This window comes from Pelophylax lessonae (genome assembly GCF_965119305.1).
Source record: "Pelophylax lessonae genome assembly, chromosome: 2".
Taxonomy (NCBI): domain Eukaryota; kingdom Metazoa; phylum Chordata; class Amphibia; order Anura; family Ranidae; genus Pelophylax; species Pelophylax lessonae.
This window is the reverse complement of record NC_138769.1, coordinates 701071595-701090294: the sequence shown is the minus strand read 5'-3', so window position 1 is coordinate 701090294 and position 18700 is coordinate 701071595.

Below are 18700 nucleotides of genomic sequence, written 5' to 3'. Positions count from 1 at the left end.
ACAAGTTACTCGCTAAGCGGTGATCCTCTGGGTGAATCTAAGATGGAAAAGGACCCGGGGGTACTAGTGGACAACAGGCTTGGCAGTGGCATGCAATGCCAAGCCGCTGTAAGCAAAACCAACAGAATTCTGGCATGTATAAAAAAGTGAATTCACTCCAGAAATAAAAAGATTGTTCTCCCACTTTATAAAACTCTGGTCCGGCCACATCTTGAATATGCCATCTAGGTCTGGGCACCGGTCCTCAGAAGGGATGTGCTGGAACTGGAGAGAGTCCAGAGAAGGGCAACAAAGATAATTAGGGGAATGGAGGACATCAGCTATGAGGAACGACTGCAAGCAATGAACTTATTCTCTCTGGAGAAGAGACTATTGAGGGGGGATATGATATCAATGTACAAATACTGTACTGGTGACCATAGCATAAGGAACAAACTTATTGTATTCCCTATCAGAGAAAGGGAATACAATAAGACACGTGGCCACTCACTAAAACTAGAAGAAAAGCAGTTTAACCTTAAACTACGTAAGGGGTTCTTTACTGTCAGAGCGGTTAGGATGTGGAATTCTCTTCCACAAGCAGTGGTATCAGCAGGGAGCATCGATAGTTTCAAAAAACTATTAGATGGGCACCTTAAAGACCGCAACATACAGGGGTATACAATGTACGGTTAACACACACACATTATGGGTTGAACTGGATGGATTGATGTCTTTTTTCAACCTCTCCAACTATGTAACAATGTAACTTAAAGCGGAGTTCCAACAGAAATTTATGTTTCACAATAAAAATACCCCTAGAATACTCATGCCTCGTGCAGTGTAATAAAGTTATGCTTTAATTTATACCCAGCATTGTATTTGTGCAGCGTGTTTTTCTTACTGTACTTTGAGTGGTTCTTCCACACAGCGGCCATCTCCAGTGTGGGCATCTAAAGCCGCTGTGTCCCTCTTCCTGTATTCCGTGCAAGCTGGCTACCCAGAATGCACCTGGCAATCTCGCGCATGCGTGGCGCGATGCGTTGCGATCGGCGCGATAGCTTGTTTGATAATAACGTGATGCTATGAGCCAGCGATGTGTGAACGAGGGCTAAAGCCGAAATCCAGCTAACACTTTATAAGCAGTTACAGCAAAAGTTTTTTTTTCCTTTTGGGATAAAGGTTTTACATAAATAAATAAAATCTGATCATTGCACGCACCTCTGTCTGTGAATTCTCCGAAGCCTCTTACTGCCACTTTTGACGGACAACTTGGTCTTTTAGTGGAAGTTGAATAATAACAGAGTTATTACAGCAGGTGAAAATAAGAGAGAGACTTAAGCCCCGTACACACGATAAGAAAATCTGTAGGGAAATTTCGTCCGACGACCGATCTGCCGATTTTAGGATTGTTAGTATGGTGCTTTCGACAGCCAACTCCGACTTTTCGGCTGACAAAATCCTGGTGTGCAGGCTATAAAATTTTTGTCGTCCGTAATACAACGTCTGATTTTCATCTCATTAGTACAGTTTTCGTCTGAATAAAAATCTTAAGAGCAAGACTAGACATGCTCAGAGACGAAAGAACACATACAAAGCAATCCAACACATGACATCACTTCTGAAGTAGAATTCTGTCGTACGGAAAAATGCGTATGAAAATAACCTCTTCACTTTCCACATCACACTAGCATGCCACAAAAAACGGACGACAGATCGTTCGATAATCTGATTGTGTGTACGGGGCTTTAGGCCCCTTTTACACCAGCATACTGATCGGGTTCGCCTGAAAAACAGACATGCAGACCCGATCAGACCACCCATTGTTCTCTATGGGGCGGCGACTGTCCGCTATCACCCGTTAACATCCAATCTGATACGCTAAAAAGACAGATGGGGAGGTTCACCAGGCAGATCGGATGGCTATCGGATGGAAATGGACATGCAGTTTGTTTCCATCCTACCGCCCCAGAGAGAGCATCTGGCTGTGTCCCTGTCCGCTCTGAATAGGGGAGCAGACATGGACATGCATAGTTGCCAACATTTAAAAAGAATTTCCAGGGACACTTTGCAGCACAGCTATCAATTACCACACCCACTTCCCTGAAGCTCCGCCCACTCTGCATAATTAATCTTGCCCACTTATCAGATTATAGAGTCCACTCAATATAGAGAGAATTAAAGGAAATTAAAAAAGGGAATTTCAAACTTAAGGCCACATTAGCAGAGTTGGAATAATTCTCCTATTCAGCTGCACTACTTCTGCGGAACATTTATGGGCAGCCCGATTAACAGGCGCTTCCAGGGACAATATAAATTACCTGGGACAGGCTCCTATTTGCAGGGACTGTCCCAGGAAAAAAGGGACAGTTGGCTAGTATGGACCTGTCATCACTTGGAAGGATTCTGCTCTGTGTGAAAGGGGCCTTAACCACTTAAGGACCGCCGCCGCAGTTATACTGCAGCTGGCGGTCCTCCTGCGCAAACTGATGTAGGTATATGTTGGTCGCGTGCCTGCAACTAGGGGGCAGCGGGGACTCCAATGCATGGGGCAGGGGGCTCTGATTGCCGCCTGACACCAGCGATCGCTCCCCGCTGAGAGAGAAGGACGGTCAGCTGTTGTAAACACAGCTGACCGTTCTTCTCTCTGGAATAATCATAGAGCGCCTGTGATCCTTCTATACAGGAACACAGGTCTCTGTGATAATTTCACAAGCCCAACCCCCATACAGTTAGAAACACGCCCCTAGGTACACGTTTAACCCTTTGATCACCCACAGTGTTAACCCCTTCCCTGCCAGTGTCATTATTACAGTAACAGTGCATATTTTTAGCACTGATTACTGTAGTAATGTCACTGGGCACCCCCAAAAGTGTCAAAAATGTCAGTTAGGGGTCTGATCTGTCTGCCGCAATGTCGCAGTCCCGCAAAACATCGCAGATCGCCGTCATTACTAGTAGAAAAGAAAAAAAAAAAGCAATAAAAATGACATAAATCTTTCCCATAGTTAGTAGACGCTACAATTTTTGCGCAAAGCAATGAAAATACGCTTATTTCGATTTTTTTTTACCAAAACTATGTAGCAGAAAACAAATTGGCCTAAAATTTGTGTTAAAAAATTTTGATTTTTAAATTTTTTTTGGAAATGTTCTATAGCAGAAAGTGAAAAATATTGTTTTTTTTTTCCAGAATTGTCGCTATTTTTTTGTTTATAGTGCAAAAAAGAAAAATTGCACAGGTCATCAAATACCACCAAAAGAAAGCTCTATTTGTAGGGGGGGGGGGGGGGGGAGACATCAATTTAATTTGGGTACAGTGTCGCACGAATGTGCAATTGTCCGGTAAAATAACGCAGTGCCTAATCGCAAAATAGAGCCTGGTCATTAAGGGGGAAAATCTTCCGGTCCAGAAGTGGTTAAAAAGGAAATTAATTCAGCCATCAAATAGAAGGATTGATGATCTGCAATGTATTAAATGTTTGATTTTAGATACATTAAACATTATAATGGGTGTGTTGGCTGTCACTACAAAAGCTGCTCACAAGGTTTCAGGTTAGACAGTCAGAACTCCCATTATAATCTGTGGTTAACCTCCCAAACTGAAGCTAAGGGTTGCTCTTAAAAAAAAAAAAAAACTTGAAATCTGGCCAAAGCTTTTATTCAAGTCCTCATGCCAACCCCATTGGCTGCATCTAATCCCCTTTCTTGGCACCTTCATTGATCCAGCAAGTTTCAACTTCACAGGATTCCTCTCTCCACCACTTCCGCCTCTTCCACCTGGCAAATGGAACAGCAGGGTGCCAAAAAATATACAGCTGGTAGGGCAGCCGTTAAACTGAAAATGTCACTTTAAAACCATTCTACAGTAGATCCTGTATAGATAAAGCAAATGTGCACCCATTGTTGGGATGGGAGAGGATTGGACCATCTGCCATGTTTATATTATCATCTTTATCCCATTGTTTTTTTAGCAACCATCAACACCAGAAGAGGATGTGAGAGGAGATCCTAACCTATCCCACCAGGGTTGCCACCTGTCAAGTATTTTACAAGCCTGGATGGTATAAACAGCACTGTTAATCATAAATCAGGTATTTTCCCCAGCAACCAATACAAAATACATTTAAAAAATGGGAAAGTCAGTCTATGCACGTTGGCTTCCAGGACCATGGTGGAGACAGCATACCTCCCAACTTTCCGAGATGGGAATGGGGGACACATATTAGCAAAAGAATGTAGGCATAGGACACACCTCCTGCCATGTCCCCCCCCCCCCTTAAAGGAGAAATGTACAAAAAAATGATTGGTTAAACCCATAGGTGCTTTTTTTTACCACTACTACCGTGTTTCCCCGAAAATAGGTCCGGGTCATATATTTTTGGCACCAAAAGACACAGTAGGGCTTATTTTCAGGGTACGTCTCATCTGTAATGTGCTATCTTCTCACCCTCCCTGTCAGGAATCCCATGTGAACCTAGTTTAGAGTTTCTAAAATCCTAGAATCCATTTTATTAGTGTTTTATATAATGTCCAGTGTGTGTTTCTGTAATAGAATAGTGTGAAATACCTTCGGTAGCTGATCTACCGCTCTGCTGTTCTTCTCCTCTCATAGCTATCAGAGGGGGGATCTCAGCCCTTCCCCTCTGCAGTGTTCAGAGCGCAGTGGCGTAGCGTGGGGGGTGCTGGGGGGGCCAGCCGCACCGGGTGCAAAATCTGGGGGGGCGCAGTGTCATGCTGCCATTTAGGAGCCTGCTCAGCCATCCTGAACAAGTCCCTGCATGGACGGCGGGACTCGGGAGGCTGATATTAAAGCCAGTACAGCTCCAGATGGAGGGCGGGACTCCAAGTCAACTCACAGTGATTGGTTGCTAGCAACCAATCACAAGCTGATTACCTAGAAAAGTTGTGCAGATCCCGCCCTCCTTCCAGAGCTGTCCTGCTTCTGATGTCAGCTTCATGCTTGCTGCCATCCATGTGGAGCTGTCCACTCCACTGCTGTCCCCTCTGTGAGTATTGTGGATTGTGGAGGAAGCTGAGGGTGCTGTGAAAGTGGAGCGGAGGATGGGGGGGGGGAGCTGAGGACAGGAATCTGAAGATGGGGTAAAGCTGAGGACAGGAATGTAAAGGGGTAGTGGGGGATAGGAAAGTAAAGGGGTAGTGGGGGACAGGAATGTAAGGGGGTAGGGGGGATAGGAATGTAAAGGGGTAGTGGGGGTCATGAATGTAAAGGGGTAGTGGGGGACAGGAATGTAAAGGGGTAGGGGGTGAGGACAGGAATGTAAAGGGGTGGGGGGGGTTATGACAGTAATGTAAAGGGGTACTGGGGATGAGGACAGGAATGTAAAGGGGTGGGGGGTGAGGACAGGAATGTAAAGGCGGAAGGGAGGTGATATAAAGGGGGCTAAGGACAGGAATGCAGAGGGGGGCTGAGGACAGAAATGTGAAGGAGGAGGGGCATGACATAAAGGGGCATAAGGATAGGAATGTAAAGGGGGGGGTGATGACAAGGATGTGAGGGGAGTGAGGGGAGGGGGGGGGATATGAAGGTGGGCGGAGGACAGTAATGTGAAGGGGAGGTTGTGATGTGCAGGGGGCTGAGAACACTATTGTAATTACAGGATTGTGATGTGAAGGATATAAGCCTAGCTTTATAACATTGCTACCTGTGTCCTGCATGTAGGCAGCCCATTCATTTCATTTTGTGTAATTGTCAGTATAGTAATCAGGTAGATCTGTGTAGGTGACAGTATAGTACTCAGGTAGGTCTGTGTATGTGTCAGTATAGTAATCAGGTAGGTCTCTGTAATGGTCAGTGTAATTGTTAGGTAAGTTTGTGTAGTGGTCAGGTTAGGTTTGTGTAGTGCTCAGGTAGGTCTGTGTAGTGGTCAGGTAGGTCAGTGCAGGTGTGTGTGTAGTGGTCAGGTAGGTCAGTGTAGGTGTCAGTATAGAAATTTGGCAGGTCAGTGTAGTGATCAGGTCGGTTAGTGCAGGAATTATTATTTCAGGTACTTATATATGCAGCGTCCCACTCATGACACGTGGGAACTGCAAATGTATTTACTTCTTTGTCATCGCTATATATTGCATGTCATTTTGCATTTGTCAATCCCTGTTCATAGGCTGGTCAAGTGTGCTTCATACTTCCCACCACAAGATGGGGATAGCACCACCCTGGGATATCTATCCCAGCTCAGGTTTATCTGTGGTCAGTTGTTCAGTTCAGGAAGGGAGTGTACAGGAGAGAAGCACCATGTAGAAGGTTAGTGAAGGTCAGTCCAGAGAAGGGACAAATTGGAACTGCTAAAATCAAAGGGTAAAAGCCACCAAACGGCAGCAAGACCTTTGAGAATAAAGGTGAAGGATTCCTTAGCCACTGGCAACCTCACCAAATTTCACTGGATTCTAAAAGGGATCAGAAACAAGTGAGCATTATACTGAACCACAGCCTGAGTCCAGCATTACTAAAACCTATTAACAGTGGATAAGCAGAATTCCTCTATTTACCCAGAGACTGTATTCTATCTGGATGTTTATGCTGCAATCAAAACCAGTCACAGTAAAAGTTGTGAGTTGTATCCTACCACTGTCTACTTTATTCTTCACTATTGCTATTACAACTGGTTGTACCACCATTAACGGTACTGGCGTCACGACAAATACCATCAAGGGACCCAGCCGCCACAAGCACTCTAAACACCCCTGTCATCACGGGCACCTCAACCACCATCTTGGCTGGCGTTTCCCTATCACAGAGCGTGCCCCGGAGGATTTTGTGCTGTCTTCCTCTTCACTGTGCGACCAGCCCAGGGAGGCTTTCTGCTAACAGTGAGTAAACCGATGAACTGTGTCATTGCTGTCTCTCATCGGCCCACCGTGCACCTCACGTGTCGCCCCTGTGGTTCTGGCTCGTCGCACATAGCGCTGTCAATTTACGCATCGCTTTACATAGACATTGCATATTCACATCAATCCCTGCCCTCAAGGAGCTTACATGCTAAGGTCCCTAACTCACATTCATACATACACATAGTAAGGCCAATTTTTCTAATCTAATCTAATTAACCTACCAGCATGTCTTTGGAGTGTGGAAGGAAACCAGAGTACCCGGAGGAAACCCACGCAGGCACAGGGAGAACATGCAAACTCCAGGCAGGAGTATAGACATATATGTCTGAATATATACCCCTAGACATATATAGGTGTGATAGTAGCAGAAATAAATGCTTGCGCTAATGAAATCATTTACAGTAATATATTTCTGCTACTATCACACCTATATATGTCTCGGGGTATATATTCAGACATATATGCCTATATATACCCCCTATACACATGTTCAGATGTTTTGCCTGCCTCAAAAGAACCCCAAAAAATGCCAAAAAAAACGCTAGCGTCAAAAAAAAAAATGCCCAGGTGTGTTTTTGCTGGCATTTTTTGGGGATTTTGGAGGCAGGCAAAACATCAGAACTTGTGCACAGTACCACTATACACAAGTTCAGATGTTTTTCCTGACTGCAAAGAACCCAAAAAAATGCCTGCTATTAAACCGGCAAGGTGTTACAGCAGAGAAGCCATATTCCTGTGCTTAAAGTTTTCTAATACAAACGATCTTTTTTTTCTGGTTCTGGACATGCTACAGACCTGAAACTTCACATGCACACCTTTTAGACCCCCCAGATACTAAAATCAAAAAATCTCTTTTTTTTTTTTTTTTTTAATTTTTCAATAATTGGCTTTTTTTATCAAAAATGACAATTTTTAAGAACTTTTTTTGTGTGATTTTGTGTCTGGGGGGTCTAAAAGGTGTACCTGTGAAGTTTCAGCTCTGTAGCATGTCCAGAACCCCAAAAAAAGATCATATAAGTGTAAAAGAGGGGTCCCACCATCCCTGCTCTACTGAAAAATTATCTTTTTTTTCTGGTTCTGGACATGCTACAGAGCTGAAACTTCACAGGTACACTTTTTAGACCCCCCAGACACTAAATCCAAAAAAAGTCATGCCTGCCTCCAAAAATGCCCGATAAATGCAAGAAAAAGCGCCGTAGAGAAGCCGTATTCCTGTTCTAATAAAAATTATAAGAAAATGCTAATTTTTGGGGGGTTCTGGACATGCTACAGAGCTGAAACTTCACATGTACACTTTTTAGACCCTCCAGATACTAAATCCAAAGTAAAAATCAAAAAATCTCTTTTTTTTTTTTTTTTTTTTTTTTTTAATTTTTCAATAATTGGCTTTTTTATCAAAAATGACAATTTTTAAGAACTTTTTTTTTTGTGATTTTGTGTCTGGGGGGTCTAAAAGGTGTACCTGTGAAGTTTCAGCTCTGTAGCATGTCCAGAACCATAAAAAAAAAGATCGTTTGTATTAGAAAACTTTAAGCACAGGAATATGGCTTCTCTGCTGTAACACCTTGCCGGTTTAATAGCAGGCATTTTTTTGGGTTCTTTGCAGTCAGGAAAAACATCTGAACTTGTGTATAGTGGTACTGTGCACAAGTTCTGATGTTTTGCCTGCCTCCAAAACCCCCCAAAAAATGCCAGCAAAAACACACCTGGGCATTTTTTTTTTTGACGCTAGCGTTTTTTTTGGCATTTTTTGGGGTTCTTTTGAGGCAGGCAAAACATCTGAACTTGTGTATAGTGGTACTGTGCACAAGTTCTGATGTTTTGCCTGCCTCCAAAACCCCCCAAAAAATGCCAGCAAAAACACACCTGGGCATTTTTTTTTTGACGCTAGCGTTTTTTTTGGCATTTTTTGGGGTTCTTTTGAGGCAGGCAAAACATCTGAACTTGTGTATAGTGGTACTGTGCACAAGTTCTGATGTTTTGCCTGCCTCCAAAACCCCCCAAAAAATGCCAGCAAAAACACACCTGGGCATTTTTTTTTTGACACTAGCGTTTTTTTGGCATTTTTTGGGGTTCTTTTGAGGCAGGCAAAACATCTGAACATGTGTATAGGGGGTATATATAGGCATATATGTCTGAATATATACCCCTAGACATATATAGGTGTGATAGTAGCAGAAATATATTACTGTAAATGATTTCATTAGCGCAAGCATTTATTTCTGCTACTATCACACCTATATATGTCTAGGGGTATATATTCAGACATATATGTCTATATATACCCCCTATACACATATTCAGATGTCATGTCTGACATCAAACATGTCCTCAAAAAAGCACTGGCAGTGGCAGCCCCTGCAGCATTAAAAAATGCTTGCTGGTGAGAAGCCACATTCCTGTCCCGAAGCAGAGAAATGATCATTTCTCTATAGCGGTCACCCTGCTATGGAAGGGTTTTGTCACCCTGCCATAGCAGTCACTGTCAGTTAACCCTACACTACACTACGGTCCCCTGACACTTAACACTTTCCCTACAGAAACTAAATTTTTGAAGCTAACTTAAGTGTAAAGGAGCACTCTAACTACACTAGATATCCCTTTCCTCACACTAAAAATAGCTAAATGACACTTTTAAAGTAAAATTAACAGAACTGCTTCCACTCTCTTCCATGTCCAGTATAACAATGCTGGGAATATGGCGGGGGCGATCTTATATACTGGGGGGCGTATTCACTAATGATTGGTCTAGGGACCCCCTAGTCACTCCAATCACATTCCTAGCATTCTTCTGCCCCCTCAATTGGCTTTTGCTAATGGTTCTGGTCCAATCACGGGCTTTTAAAGCCCATTTCCTGAAGCATTGCATTTTGGGCGGTTCTGGTTGCCGAATTCCGAACTTTTTGGGCAAAAAGTTCTAAATTCGGCCGAACCTCGAACACCCAATGTTCGGGCCGAACCGATGGTGGACCCGAACCGTTCGATCATCCCTAGTTCCCTATGCTAGGGTCACCAGTACAGTATTTGTACATTGATATCATATCCCCTCTCAAGCATCTTTTCTCCAGAGAGAATAAGTTCAGTGCTTGTAGTCTTTCCTCATAGCTGATCTCCTCCATTCCCCTAATTATCTTTGTTGCCCTTCTCTGGACTCTCTCCAGTTTCAGCACATTCTTCCTGAGGACCGGTGCCCAGAACTGGATGGCATACTCCAGATGCGGCCGGACCAGAGTCTTGTAGAGTAGAGTGGGAGAATAATAGAATTTTTGTAAGAACTTACCATAAAATTATTTTCTCTGAGTCCTTTGACAATCGCCGCCCACTCATACAATCTGCACGGCTGGGTATTGGCCTTCTCCACAGGAGTAAGCTAGGCAGAAGATTTTGTTAGAATATTCACAAAACACACCTACAGGGGGCTGTCCCTCTGGTCAATACCCCCAGCTAGCTTCATTCCCAATTCAGTTTGGTAGCAAGCAGTATAGAGATCCATGAACCTCCAAAAGAGGGGTGGGGGCAGCGACTGTCAGAGGACTCAGAGAAAATTATTTTACTGTAAGTTCTTACAAAAATTCTATTTTATCTTACGTCCTCTGACAGTCGGCGCCCACTCATACAATCTGCACGTCTGGGACGTCCTAAAGCAGTGTAGATGTGAGGGGTGGGAAAACTTAACCGTCAAAAAAGGCAACGCAGCACCCAGGTCTGAGAAAAGAATTTTTTCTGAACCAGAAAAGGAAACACTGGGCAACAAGAAAGCTTAACAGGAGCGAAAACCCAGGAAACAAAAAGAGAAACCCCAACAGGAGGAGACAGGCGACAAAACAACCCTGTCCCCTCTAAGGCACTGCCGCACTCAAAACTTTGCGGCCAAAAGAGGCATCCGCTGATGCCAAGACATCACGTTTGTAAAACTTTGTAAAGGTATGCATGGACGACCAGGTCGCCGCTTTGCACACCTGAGTCACCGACGCCTGATGGCGGAAGGCCCAAGACGCACTAATCGCTCGGGTAGAGTGCGCCGTGACAGGGAAAGGTGGAACCTGATCTCTAAGTGAATAGGCCTGCACAATCATCTGTCTGATCCATTTAGAAATGGTCGCCGCAGACGCAGCCGTACCCTTCCGAGGTCCCTCAGGAAGGACAAAAAGACAATCCGACTTTCGGAAGGATTCAGTAGACGACAGGTAAACCCTGATCGCCCCGGACCACATCCAAGGAATGCAAACCTTATCCCTATGAACAACCAGATAGGGGGAGCGGCAAGACAGGGCCGCCAACTCCGACACTCTGCGAGCAGATGTTATCGCCACCAGAAAGGCAACTTTCCGTGACAGCACAGGCAGAGGAATCTCCCGGATGTTCTCAAAGGGAGGACGTTGCAAAACGGACAGAACCAAATTTAGATCCCAAGGGGGCAAGGGTGCCCTCCTAGGGGGAGCCAGATGCCGCACCCATTGAATAAAAGAGCGGATCAAGGAATTTGACGCCAAGGGGCGCTGAAAAAGAATGACCAGCACAGACAACTGGCCCTTAATAGTGGTCAGCGCAAGCCGCTGCTCCACACCAGATTGCAGGAAAGCCAACACCCTTTTCGCTACCAAAAAGGAGCGTGGATGGAACCCCTGCGACTCACACCAGGCGAAATAAGCCTTCCAGGTACGATAATAAATCTTACCTGAGGAGGCCTTCCTAGCCATGAGCAAGGTAGGAATGACCGCCGACGAGAGACCTCTGTCTCTCAAGACCTGGCTTTCAACAGCCACACCGTCAAAGCCAGCGACTGTAAAGCAGGATGGAAGATCGGCCCTTGAGACAGAAGATCGTCTCTTAGTGGGAGCCGCCAGGGAAGCTCAACGACCAGTTGCATGATGTCCGTGTACCAAGACCGACACGGCCAGTCTGGGGCCACCAGAATCACCAATCTCGGTTCCGAGACAACCTGCGAAGGAATTTGGACAACAACTGAATCGAGGGAAAGGCATAAATCATTCGATACTGATGCCAAGGCACCACCAACGTGTCCGAGGCGTCCGCCAGAGGGACGCGCGTTCATGCCACGAACCTTCCCACCTTGTTGTTGAGACGAGATGCGAACAGATCCACGTCCGGGGATCCCCACCATGCACACAGCATCTGAAACACCTCCGGGTGGAGGGACCATTCCCCCTGGTCCAGGGTCTGGCGACTCAGATAGTCCGCCTGCCAGTTCTCCACACCTGGAATGTGAACTGCCGAAATCGCCGGGATGTGCGTCTCGGGCCAGGACAGAATCTCGGCCACTTCCCTTGCCGCCTGGGCACTCCTGGTGCCCCCTTGGTGATTGATGTAAGCCACCGCAGTTGCGTTGTCCGTCTGGACACTCACTGGGCAGCCCTGAAGATGATCAGACCAATGGAGCAAACAGAGCCTGATTGCCCGCAGTTCCAAGACATTTATCAGCAGGGAGGATTCCCCCACCGACCAGGTGCCCTGGGCACATAACTTGCCCAGAACTCCACCCCAGCCCAATAGGCTGGCGTCCGTAGTGAACACAGTCCACAGCAACGGGCCAAAGGACTTGCCTTCCGTCAGAGCCGGAGACTGGAGCCACCACAGGAGATCCGATCTCACTTGGCGGCTCAAGGAAATCCTCCTTTCCAAAGACTGAGGACGTCTGTCCCACCTGACCAGAATCTCCGCTTGAAGAGATCTCGTGTGAAACTGTGCAAATGGGATCACCTCGAAAGCCGACACCATCAGGCCCAGGGACTGCATGCAGCTCCGAAGTGAGGAGAACTCGTTGCCCCTGAGGGACCTGACCTCGTCCTGCAGGATCCGGAGCTTGTCCTCCAGAAGAAAGACCTTCGCCTGGGCGGAGTCCAGAATCATCCCCAGGTAAGAGAGACGAACAGAAGGGGACAAAGTCGACTTCTGAAAATTGATGGTCCACCCGAACTCCTGGAGCGTCTGAACCGTGATCAACAGATCGCGCAACAGAGTGGCACTGGAGCTCGACCTTAATAGGAGATCGTCCAGGTAACCGAGGATAGCAATCCCCTGTATCCGTAACTAGGCTAGAACAGAAGCCAACACTTTGGTAAAAACCCTTGGAGCCGAAGTGAGGCCGAAAGGCAACGCCACAAACTGGTAGTGCTCCTCCGCTATTGCGAATCGGAGGTACCTCTGATGACCCTCGCAAATAGGGATGTGTAGATACGCATCCTTGAGGTCGATAGAAGCCAGAAAATCCCCTGGACTTAGGGATGCCGATCGCCGGGGATCTAGTGTGGAGAACCGCCCGCCTGTGTAAACACAAGCGGGCGGATCTCCATAGTGACAGGGAGTGACAGATCGGACTGTTCAGCATAGCTGGACATCCGATCTGTCCATGACTCACACAGTCACCCCCCCCCCCACACACGTCAGTAAGCACCAGGCATACATTAACCCCTCCCTCTCCAATAAAATTAACCCCTTCCCTGCCAGTGTCATTTTTACAGTAACAGTGCATATATATAGCACTGATTACTGCAGTAATGTCACTGGTACCCCCAAAAGTGTCAAAAATGTCAGTCAAGGGTCCGATATGTCCGCCGCAATGTCGCAGTCCCGCAAAAAAAAAATCGCAGATCGCCGCCATTACGCGTTAAAAAAAAAAACACCAAAAATTACAGAAATCTTTCCCTGTGTTAGTAAACGCAATAACTTTTGCGCAAACCAATCAAAATACGCTTATTGCGATTTTTTTTACCAAACATAGGTAGCAGAAAACAAATTGGCCAAAAATTTTAAAAAAATTGGTTTTTACATCTTTTTTGGGGGGAATTTCATATAAAACAATGTTAAAAATATTGTTATTTTTTCAAAATAAACGCTCTTTTTTTGTTTATAGCGCAAAAAGTAAAAATCGCACAGGTGATCAAATACCACCAAAAGAAAGCTCTGTTTGTGGGAAAAAAAAGGACGTAAATTTCGTTTGGGTACGGCGTCGCACGACCGCGTAATTGTCAGTTGAAGTCGCACAGCGCCGAATCGCAAAAAGTGGCCTGGACGGAAGACAGCAAAATCCTCCGGTGGTAAAGTGGTTAAAGAATAGACTGGTCTGGCAAGAACGATTCTTCATGAATCCATGCTGAATACTACTGATGGTACAGTTTTCATTACTAAAATCTTGTTTATAATCCCTTAGTATCCCCTCCAATAGCTTGCAGACTATTGACGTTAGGCTAACCAGCCTGTAGTTCCCAGGGATATATCTTGGCGCTTTTTTAAATATTAGTGCCATGTTGGCTGTTCTATCAGTTGGTACCATTCCCATTCCAGTGAAGGGAACTCTTAAGGCGTCAGCATACAAGGATAAAGCAAGGTCCAAAAAGACATGGCTGAGCAAGTTTGGGGTGGAGGAACTTGACTTGCCTGCACAGAGTCCTGACCTCAACCTGACAGAACACCTTTGGGATGAATTAGAGCTAAGACTGCGAGCCAAGCCTTCTCGTCCAACATCAGTGCCTGACCTCACAAATTCCCTTCTGGAAGAATGGTCAAACATCCCTATAGACACACTCCTAAACCTTGTGGACAGCCTTCCTAGAAGAGTTGAAGCTGTTATAGCTGCAAAGGGTGGGCCAACTCAATATTGAACCCTACGGACTAAGACTGGGATGCCATTAAAGTTAATGTGCGTGAAAAGGCAGGCGTCCCAATACTTTTGACAAAGTGAGTGTATATATATATATATATATTTATAGTATCTCACAAAAATGAGTACACCCCTTACATTTTTGTAACTATTTTATTACATCTTTTCATGTGACAACACTAAAGAAATGACACTGCTACAATGTAAAGTAATGAGTGTACAGCTTGTATAACATTTTGGGTTTGCTGTCCCCTCAAAATAACTCAACACACAGCCATTGCCATGTCTAAACCGCTGGCAACAAAAGTGAGTACAAATGTCCAAATTGGGCCCAAAGTGTCAATATTTTTTGTGGCCACCATTATTTTCCAGCATTGCCTTAACTGCCTTGGGCATGGAGTTCAACAGAGCTTCACAGGTTGCCACTGGAGTCCTCTTCCACTTCTCCATAACGACATCACAGAGCTGGTGGATGTTAGAGACCTTGCGCTCCTCCACCTTCCATTTGAGGATGCCCCACAGATGCTCAATAGGGTTTAGGTCTGGAGAAATGCTTGGCCAGTCCATCACCTTTACCCTCAGCTTCTTTAGCAAGGCAGTGGTCATCTTGGAGGTGTGTTTGGGGTCATTATGTTGGAATACTACCCTGTCACCCAGTCTTCGAAGAGAGGGGGTCATGCTCTGCTTCAGTATGTCACAGTACATGTTGGCATTCATGGTTCCCTCAATGAACTGTAGCTCCCCAGTATCGGCAGCCCTCATGCAGCCCCAGACCAGGACACTCCCACCACCATGCTTGACTGTAGGCAAGACACACTTGTCTTTGTACTCCTCACCTGGTTGCCGCCACACACGCTCGACACCATCTGAACCAAATACGTTTATCTTGGTATCATCAGACCACAGGACATGGTTCCAGTAATCCATGTCCTTAGTCTGCTTGTCTTCAGCAAACTGTTTGCAGACTTTCTTGTGCATCATCTTTAGAAGAGGCTTTCTTCTGGGACGACAGCCATGCAAACCAATTTGATTCAGTGTGCGGCGTATCGTCTAAGCACTGACAGGCTGACCCCCCCCCCCCCCCACCCCTTCAACCTCTGCAGCAATGCTGGCAGCACTCATACGTCTATTTCCCAAAGACACCCTCTGGATAGGACGCTGAGCACGTGCACTCAACTTCTTTATTCGACTATGGCGAGGCCTGTTCTGAGTTTAACCTGTCCTGTTAAACTGATGTATATTCTTGGCCACCGTGCTGCAGCTCAGTTTCAGAGCCCTGGCAATCTTCTTATAGCCTAGGCCATCTTTACGTAGAGCAACAATTATTTTTTTCAGATTCAGAGAGTTCTTTGCCATGAGGTGCCATGTTGAACTTCCAGTGACCAGTATGAGAGAGTGAGAGCGATAACACCAAAATTTAACACACCTGCTCCCCATTCACACCTGAGACCTTGTAACACTAATGAGTCACATGGCACAGGGGAGGTAAAATGGCTAATTGGGTTCAATTTGGACATTTTCTCTTAGGGGTGTACTCACTTTTGTTGCCAGCAGTTTAGACATTAATAGCTGTGTGTTGGGTTATTTTGAGGGGACAGCAAATTTACACTGTTATACAAGCTGTACACTCACTATATTAGATTGTAGCAAAGTGTCATTTGTTCAGTGTTGTCACATGAGAAGATATAATAAAATATTTACAAAAATTTGAGGGGTGTACTCACTTTTGTGAGATACTGTGTATATCTATCTATCTATATAGTTGAATACATTGTGAAACATGTAAACCCCATGGAATAAAACCACTAGCCAGCCCTAATCATGTAATATCTAGGTACACTTCTTACAACAACCAAATTCTTATAAAATTGCCTAAATTCTAAGGGTGCTGCAAAAAAAAAAAAAAATTATCAAGGTGTTTTTTTTTCAAAAACACATATGCCCCGTTTGGAGATGTACCATCCTCCTAGGTAGGCTACTAGATGGCCTTCAAGTTTTGAGCTTTCCTAGAATTCACAGGCAGCAGGTTTTATTGCTGCCTCCTGTGCTCTGAAGGTTCCCAAAACATAAGGAGGGGAGGGTCAAAAAGGCAGCCTAAATATTTATTAGGCACCAGTCAATCAATCCCTGGGAGGTATACCCAGCAGGTGTTGGCTCTAAAACAGCAGGAGGCTTCCTGCTGCAGGGATCCGTTACCGCCCCCCCCTTACTACTGATCCCTACAGAGTCTTCAGGCTCCATGGTCTCATGGGTACCTTCGCTTTCTCAGGGGGACCGCTCACACAGGTTTCCTGTTTGTGGCCTTCCCTTTAATCTCTTGAGAACTGTATACTGAACCTTAGCAGAGAGATTGTTAGGATAAGCTTAGTTCAGAGAAGAATGAGTCAAATAGTCTATAGCAGTGGTCTCCAAACTGCGGCCCTTGGGCCCAGATAGCAGAGAGATTGTTAGGATAAGTTCAGTTCAGAGAAGAATGAGTCAAATAGTCTAGAGCAGTGGTCTCCAAACTGCGGCCCTTGGGCACAGATGTGGCTCTTTGCTTACTTTTATCCGGCCCTTGGGTCATTATTCCCCAACAGTGGGACATAGTTCCTGCCACTCTATTCCTCCCTACTGACACCAACAATGGGGTGCTATTTCTCCCACTGACACAATTGATGGGGTGCTAGCCCTCCCACTAACACAAACGATTGTGTTCTATTACTCCCCCTAAAACCAATGATGTAGCACTATTCCTCCCACTGACCCCCAACGTTGAGGCACTATTCCTCCACCTAATACCAATCATAGGGCACTGTTTACTCCCACTGAAACAGTCTGGGCCCCTCCTAAAGTTTGAACAGTAAACTGGCCCTTTGCTTAAAAAGTTTGGAGACCCCTTGTCTGTAGTATCCTATACCCTACACCCCACCTACCGTTCCTAACTACAATCATCAGCAATAAATCACCAAAAAGAAATTTCTTGTTTCAGTGTGTTTGGAACTGGTGCTTTAGTGAGCTGGCATTGCCTGCGTTAGGCTCCATGTACACGGGACGCTGGAAATGGCCGTTTAGGAGCAGTTGGGCGTTTTTTTCAGAAGCCCCTGAACCCATCTACATTTTATCGTATCTGTCCATGTACACCAGGTCGTTTACAGTCATTTGCAGGCAGTTGCGTTCAGGGACTGTTTTTAGAACGCAATTATTTGCGTTCGAACGTGTATTTCCTGGCGTTTCAAACGCACAAACGCGTCCGAACGCGATGACCCGCGTTTAGCGTTCACGTTTTTCCATTTTAAAGGGGAATAATTTTTTTGATTTTTAGGAACGCTTCTAAACGCAAACGCCCGCAAACGCCGCTAAACGCGGGTACAAACGCGACCGAACGGACGTTTCAAACGTCCTAAAAATTCCAGCATTCAAAGGGACTTTTAACAACGTCCCGTGTACATGGAGCCTTAGTATGAAAGAATCCTTGTCATCATTATCTGTCATATCATCACTTTCCATCAGCAAGGGTAGTGCTTCAGAAGAATGATAGATGGGACTTCATTTGAAAAGATAAGATTACACATTCCATTTTCAGCTACAGCAAGCTAAGACAATGAATAGTTTTCTGCCTCTGCTGTCCTCCTTTTGTACCCAAATACCCCTATAGCTTTTGTCCACAGTTATGCTTTTAAACCTGACATAAACCTGGAGGAATATCTTATCAAACTCCATCAAGGAATATGTTATTGCTTTAAAAGTAGACCTCCCACTGTCAAAACTCTTCAGCCCATTTAACCCTATCTGATGCAGTGTATTAAAGCAGAACGAACCACCATATCAAAGTGCAGTATACTGTACATGCCATCCATTGTAACAAGGTTCACCAAAGCATTCCCCTTTCAAATTTCTAACCATATTGTTTAGCAGGGGATGTATACCTGTACATGCCCAGTGTATCCATCTTTCTTAGCATCCTTCTTGTGTTGGGACCTTGCCAGGAACATATCAGCTTCTAGGTTCGTAGGTTCAGCTAAGGCACTCACAATACTTTTCCTTCTAGCAAACTTCAGGTTCTTCTGCCCACACATGGGATTTCTGGCTGGTGCCAGTGGTAAGCAGGAGGAGGGATGAAGGAAGTGCTATGACATATCCAACTTTTTTTTTTTTTAGTTATTTGACAGTGGATGGAAGAGTATACATCGGCTGTAAGGCAACCTGTTTAGTTTGAATAGGCTTCAAACAGACCACAATGGACTTGAAGTCTAGAACTACTTCCACTTTATA